This window comes from Bombus fervidus, chromosome 3, assembly GCF_041682495.2.
Source record: "Bombus fervidus isolate BK054 chromosome 3, iyBomFerv1, whole genome shotgun sequence".
Taxonomy (NCBI): Eukaryota; Metazoa; Arthropoda; class Insecta; order Hymenoptera; family Apidae; genus Bombus; species Bombus fervidus.
Window position 1 is genome coordinate 4,856,165 of NC_091519.1, and position 8,062 is coordinate 4,864,226.

General features: G+C 32.4%; 1 long non-coding RNA gene across 2 annotated transcripts; it reads left to right on the forward strand.

The window, feature by feature from the left end:
* The first annotated feature begins 2,823 nt into the window (after window positions 1-2,823).
* On the forward strand, window positions 2,824-7,360 carry LOC139985490 (uncharacterized). Of its 2 annotated transcripts, none has more exons than XR_011799423.1 (3): window positions 2,824-3,134; window positions 5,007-5,178; window positions 6,815-7,360. It is a non-coding gene; the product is annotated as an uncharacterized lncRNA (long non-coding RNA). The 2 variants fall into 2 exon arrangements; XR_011799424.1 differs by having other exon boundaries at window positions 6,825-7,360.
* Window positions 7,361-8,062: the final 702 nt, after the last annotated feature.

Here is an 8,062-nt window from a genome sequence, read left to right on the forward strand (position 1 = left end):
ATGAACGCTAAGCTAACTGAACATCGATCCTTGCATATAATGTTCATGTTGTCGCGTTAACAAATGACCATTATTTATTGTGTCCTATAAACAGTTAACTGTCATATTTAGGTCGTTTACATTAATACATCCTACAAATTTCATCTCATATTTCACTATGACCAGTAGAATTACGTGGTAACAAAAGATAGCTTGAAATTACTTTGCCGATATTCAAAGGAAGACAAATCCGGCAGTTTTTCAACATTCAAATTCCTCTCATATTGTTTTAATTATTTTGAAAATAAGTGATACGGATTTTCGGAAGCTCTATTTGTACATTTACTGTTTTTTCCGCACAGCTAAATATTGTTTTACAGAGTATTAAACGTTGTGCTTTGTAATAATTATCTTTCATATACACTGTACAATACACATCGCGGACGAAAAGAATAATAGCAAGGTTGCCAATTTTGAATTAAGTGCATTATTGGTCTCTGAAATCTAAATACCCACTCGATCTTTTTAATATAACAATTACATAATTCTAGAAATGTGGCACTTTTTAACATTTTTAACAATTTGATAATACATTAATTACAGAATTATTTATATATATCATTATTAATATAGTATTATAATTATTTATTATATTAATATCTATTATAATTATTTTAATCACGATATTTCTGTGCGATTAATACAACGCAAAAATAACTAAAATATGATAATAACTGTTTTGTTCTAAGTATCATCAAACATTTCTTTTTCTGTTATTTAATTATAAATATACCGAAATGAAATTAGTTTTCTTCCACTCCTAGGTAATGTTTGAAATTGTGTCTGTATTTCTCCGAATTGATAGTATACATTTATTTACTTTCTCTTTATTTATTTGCGAAATATATTACTTTCCCAATGTTCATCGACACGTAATACGCTGGACTGCAAAATTAAATACAGACGAAAGGAAGCGATCAGATTTTCACTGATCGTACTAGTATAAATCAAATCAATGGGTATAATGCGAAATGCGCTTTGTTAGAAACGATTCGTTTGAGACGCAACCAGCTTTTATACGATACATATAAACCTGAAACCGTTTGAGAATAAAAGCCGGAGACGTATGCTAGCTGCGACTAAAGCGGATCCTCGATACGATGCGTTGCACAAACCAGTTGGCCGGAATAAACGTAGTGATCATAGGTTGGCGGATCGCCAAAGCACCTATCCGCGTAAGCATTCGTCTTTTCATCGCGACGCACCTCGATTGAACCGAACAGATTGATGCGCGGCTTAAAACACGTCGACGACTGATCTGGATGATTTGAATGCCCCTAATGTGTAGCATGATTGAAATTTTCACGACCCAAATCGCTGCCAAACGGCTGCCAGTTGTTTCGATCGTTGTGTTATCGTCGAGTGATATGCGTGGACAAAAATAAAGCTCCAACGCAACGGCTCCGTAAATTCTATTCACAGTTCGCGCTGAATTAGCGGAACGCATGTTTCGAAAGAAGGGAATAGCAAAACTTTGGAAAACGCGTTGAATAATTAAATTAAGATTTGTTTATATCTAACAGAGAATAGTTCGTTTACAGGAATTACTTATCAAAAACGATAAAACGTAATCGATAAAATTAATACATCACGGAATACACATTTTGCATCGAACATACCTCGAAACATATTAATATTTGGCATTCTGCAGAGTTTAACTGCTATAAAATACATATTAACGTTAATCACATTAACATTTCCGTTGTCTCTGTTGTTCTAGAACGATTATCCCTATTATCTATTCGATAAAAAAGGTAATATGTGTCTTTACAGTATACCGAAAAGCATTATACGATATCGTTTGGTTGACGAAAGCAGAGAGCTAAGAGATTATCTTGATAAACGGATTCTCCAAGTAAATACAGTGGCCTCGTCGAAACGTTTTCAGGCACCCTATAAATTCTAATTTAAAATCAGTGTCGCAACAAAAGGTCCTCGAAAGCGGCACACCATTTCTCAGAGTGTTCCTCGCATAGCTCATTCGTTTTATCGTCTTGAACGGCACGAGCGTCACTCTGACACCGTGATAAACAGCCGCTTCTGTCGTAAGTCAAGTCACCGTAAAATCTTGGGCATTACTTGTCGTGGTGTTTACTAAGTCAGAATGACTTGACAAGGTGAATATAGTTAGCGCTAGATCTTCGTCGCTGGTTCGCTTATTCGGCATCCAGTGACATTTATCATCGTTCTAAGCTGTGACTCAAAAGATTGAATAATTACGACATTTATACATACGATTTAACAAATATCACCAATGTAAAACGATTCTACCGGTTCGAATAACGTACTCGTATAGCGTCCTACAGAAATTCTTTGCTACTAGATAGACATATAATAAAATAAATGGTTATTCCTTTAGGTCGTTATTTATTATAATACGTATGTAATATTTCGGAGCTTTATACGAATTCAATGATAACCGAAAATTAAGTATAAATTCTGAACATGATAATATATGTATACATATAAAAAAACTTGACATAAATTGTAGCTATGAATCAGTTAGTCGTAGAACTTTACTGTGTTCTCCTTCCCTCAGAATTGGCATTTCGTCAATAGATTTGTAACGGCGAAGTAAATTTCCATTAACCATGACGCGTAAATGTTCAGTAAATAAAATACACAGACGTATCTATCCGCGAGAAACATTCCTGTAGTCAAATAGCGAGAACCTATCGACGCGACGCCAAGATACCATAAAATTTTGAAAAGGCATAGCTTCGATGAAATCGCAAAGTTCACGTGCGTAACCCTCGGCTGAGGTTAATCCGACGGTAACGTCGCGACGCCGGACTAATGGCATGCACGACGTCGCCAACATTTTCAGCCAACCAGTCGTCGGGCATCCGTTCTGTCTAACGACAAGAAGAAGGGGAGGCGCATTGCTGCTATCGCGGCTCCTTCGAGTGATGAAGTGAGTGCAGAGTGAGGCCTATTTTTGTGCTCACCGACAAACAGCCTCGTAGATCTCGTGACACATCGTTAGAGCACCACGAAAATATCTTCCACGCGGACGAAAAGTGTTGCGGCATATCCAGCTATCGGCTACTACGTTTATTCCAAGGGATTACCAGCTGTCTTCCTTCGTGGCAACCGTACGCATCGTTTCAACCATTCAAACGGATGCGATGCAGCATACTTTCATTATTTAATGATAATTCATATCGTTGTAGATGTACAATATTTACTACTTTCATTAGGAAGTACGCGCTTCCGAATGCTATATATTTAAATTATATTTGAAGACTAGAGTCACGATTGCTCGTCAATAAAACTATTAGATAGAAGTTGATACTTTTGCTATTTCAATGCATCTAATCTGTTTTATTTTATTTAGTTCGCTTACTTTTAAAAATACACGTAATACATGCAGGGTGCCTTAACAGACATGGTTCTACGTGAAAAAACAAGTTCAGCATATAGAATAAAATTTTTTCACATCTCGCTTCATTTTCGAGAAAATCGAATTTGAAACAAATTTCTCTGTTTAGGGCTTCATTTATAAGAAAATAAAGCTTATACATTTCGATTGAGAACTACCCTGGTATGCAGGCACGATAAGTTCTCAAATTTATTTTTATCAAATACACAACATCTCACAAATTCCACATTCTTGTCTATTATTTATTTCTGTTCAATCCAGAATTAGCCAAGTTTAGGTTTATTTGACTACAAACTCGATTTTGTCGGAAGTGAAAAATTCTATTCCATATTTTTGACTTATTTCTTCACGTAGAATCATCCTATTACCAATCATACGATTCCTGTGACACTCTGTATAATTTGAGACAATTAGACTAATTGTATTTACGAAGGAGAACCATGAATTTGAACATTTTCCGTCAATTAATGTACAGGAAGTGAACTGAGACATAATTTGCCATAGTAATTGAATTTCATTTTCTTTCAAAAACTATATTGCGAAAGATATTCACATGACTATAACATTTGAAAGTAGTCGCAGGTAAAAATTGAACACAGGATAATAATAAAACGTAAAATTAAAAATTTTAGTCGACGCAGGGAGTTTCAACAGGTCACGCACAAAACTGCTAACATATTGTATTACATTATTCCTCGTTATTTTTAAATTAATTGGTGCTCACCATCGGTATTAAATAAGACAAAGGAGGAAATAAATTCTATTATGTATCTGGATACTTCTGTGTCAACTAAATACATTCTCGTTTCTAACTCTAACCATCAGCCAGTCACGCATCGTTACTTACAGCGAATAAAATTAAGCTAACGATGTACTTCATCGTAAACTCTCTGGGTTATTAACTTTGGCTTGCCGTAGATTATATCGTGGAATTTATTTAGTACCGTTAATACACCACGAGGTCACGTATCAACTAAGTTGAAAAGGGAAAGAAAATCTGACAGGAAGTATAGCGAAGACTAGAAATATGTAGCATGCAGCATAATAAATTGTCATCCTTAGCAACCATAAGATTTACAACGATCTAACAATTTGTAGTGGTATACTATAAAAACATGCAAACAAAACATTTATATATATAAATCACCGTTCGACCATAAGTTTAAGACAATATAAGTATATTTTATATATCTTCAAGAATATTACAAACCATAATACTTTAAAGCCTTGCATTTACCATTTGCAATTACTATAATACGTAGTAGAAATAGAAATCGAATTAATTGTAACTGAAAAATCGGTAATTACTTATACACCTTTTTATAAAAACAAGAGATTTTCAAGACAAATCGAAACAGACGTTCCTCCTATACCTCTTATATCAGGCTTTCCACTATGTACCCTCTTGACAGTTATTGCAACGTTTGAAGATACTTTACTCGATGAAATTATGGCAAGCAGCTGCGCGCTTTTTTCGATCATTTGGTTTCCAGGCTCAAAATTATTATGTACCATGTAGGCTTTACACTTACGATATAGGTATAACCTGCTGTCAGGGGAAGCCTTATATATGTATATTTTCCAGGACTAAGTGGCGGGGAACTAATGATAAACACGACTCTTCGCGGCTATAAGAGGAAATTAATGTTCCGGACGTAACGGTAAATGGAGTAGAAAGAAGACAAGAAACTGTGAGATAAATGGTGCTTGGTTTGTCGAAGAATGGTATTACCTTTTACAAAAGCTTGACGAATCAGGTTTGTTGAAAGATTTCAAATTATCATTTAATCATTTCTCCGAACCAACAAATTCAGGTTTCTTTAAAGAAGAAGTAAAACATTGATTACATTTATATATATGTATATTCATTACCGTTAACAATATAATTTGCTGTTAACATATGTTACTATTGATAAGTAATTGATATTTTATTACTTTCATAACATAGCACATTACGTAGCAAATTTTAATCCATGCTTCTTACAACTGATTACATTGTTTACGAAATATCAAATAATTATCAATTACAATAATTCAACGTAAGATAATTATTATATTTTATTTATTATTATATTATTATTTAATTATTATATTTTATTATTTAACATATGTTAATATTTAACATATTGCTTTTTTCTCTTAACGTTTGACGCTAATATCTATATAATTATTAAGTAATATGTCTTTAACTGCACATTATTCAAAGAAAGTATTTATATAATTTAGTAACTACTAGTAAAATTATATTCCATGGAAAATTGAAATATACGCGGATATGTTTTTATCTTTGCGACTTTATTGCATATGCTGAAGAATTAAAATAAATTATTAATAAAATACTTAAGTAAACCTTAAGTAAATTATCGCTATACGTTTCTTTTACTTAATTAGCTACATTTTAATGTTATTACTGTATCATGTTAATTGTAATGATTTAAATATATCAGAGAAAAGATACTTATGTAAGCTGCAATATAAATACTTTTTTGTATGTCTTATAGTATAGTGTTTAATCTATTCTTAACTTTCTTATATAAAGAAGATATTTAAATAAAACTATGCAGTAAATAAATCTATAAAGGTATCAAACGTAAAAGTTACATCGCATATATTTCTGAAACAACACTTTACGTGTTAGAAGTCTTAAATAGAGGAAATAATAGCATAGAAAATGATCCGAGTTAATTAATGTGTCAGTTCGCAGCGATATACATAATTTCCCACAGAGACGTCACCAACGCAGTCAGAATTTATCAACGGCACAATCTAATGTAAATGAATTTCATTTGTCTTAACATATTTTAGTTAAGAACACCATCTACAAAATTTAATGGTGAAACTACTGAACTAAACATTATAAATAAGTATTTATATATTGAAAGTTTCAAAAATATATAAGATAAAAGTTGAAAACTAGGCAATGTAGCGTATATGTGCTCTAAGTTTCTTCATATGCTAATAAAATATACGTATTGATTTAAAACATTTATATCATTTCATAGGTAGACTACTACAAAATATATTTTATTTATAACTAGTGCTACACAATTCTCTGCATTCTTCTTTAACGGAAACACATCTAAACGTAAAAAATTTGTTAGATTTATTCGTCATTCGATTATATATTTATTCGTCAGATTTCTATGTTCCACTCTGTATACGATCAACTTTATTTGCCTTAGTTATCCAAAAATAGTTTGTTTACAAAAATCATTATAACAATCAAATATTTATGTAGATTATAAATATGACAGTTTTATCAATCTTATAAACATTATTTTCAAAATTGTATATATATTTTGCAAACGTACGTTTCATTTAAGTATTGTAAATCTAAACTTCAATAATTATTTTAGATTTCAATAAGAATGTTACGTGATTCTGATTGTCAAGGAGCTTTCAGAAAATTGAAAATGGTTGCAACTTGGAAGATGTGCAGCGAAACGAAATTTGAATTGATCGCCTCACCTCACGGAGAGTAAATGCGCAAGGAAGTGATTGCGAATGATGGACGGCCGGGTGCCGAGGGATGATAAAGTAGTAGCGTGTGGTAGAGCATATCGACGGGAAGCACCCCCATCTATCAGTCCCTTTCCACTTCACGGATAATCACCGGCTGCCAACCAAAGTCAGACTACAAGTAAGATCTTACAGCGTGATCTAAGTCTACTTCGGCCGATCTAAAAAGATTACATCGTGTTGTATCGAAGATGTTATCGCGTAAGAAAAATAGGAGATCGAATCAAAAGAATTTCTACTATCTCTCAAATACCAAGTAATATTTTAGGAATGTAGATAAATGAAGTTATTTTACAAGTATACCATATAGAAAATGTTTACAGTTTTAAAACCCTATCATCTAACTCTATCAAGATATTCCATTAAAATATTAGATACTAAAATAAAGAATTAAAATATTTGTTTTCTGCAAGCCACTTTCATATTTTTATTAAACTATCTTGTCATAAATATCTGTATGACTTATCTACATATAAAATAAAATATATGCTACGTTTTGGAAATGTATTGGTACATAGAAACGATCGGGCTGTATCTGAACACAGATGCAGTGTCATCTATCATCCTCGAAGGTGTGCATTCGCTTGTGCTTAGAGTATACGATCGCATAGGGAAAGTGGGGAACGTATACCGTTACGGTATGTACGTGAAATCCAAATGCTTTCAACACCACGGCAATGTACAGGAACCAAAAATAACAGTTATTTGTAGAAATTTGATGACAAAGGTCATTGAGAAGAAAGTAATTTTTGTTTAAATGGAAGACAATGATCACTAAATCTTAAATAAATATTTCAGAAAATTAAATGATTAAAGAGTATTATTTTTTTGATATTCTGATTTTAAATAACCATTAATTTGTTTTTTTTTTTTTTTTACTAACAACAACTATCAATAATGGAATTCTTTTAGTTGCCGATAGCTATTATTAATAACAGAATTTTTTTGCGACACTGATAAACATTGTCGATGAAAAGACATTTTGGATTGTCATTTTGGTTACTTTTGATCATTGTCGACTTTTATTAAAATTACTGACACTCGATCCGTAGAAGAACCGTACTAATTTTTATACTGCAGCTTTTTTTAATCTTGGTTATAACTTATGGCCGTATGTCACCT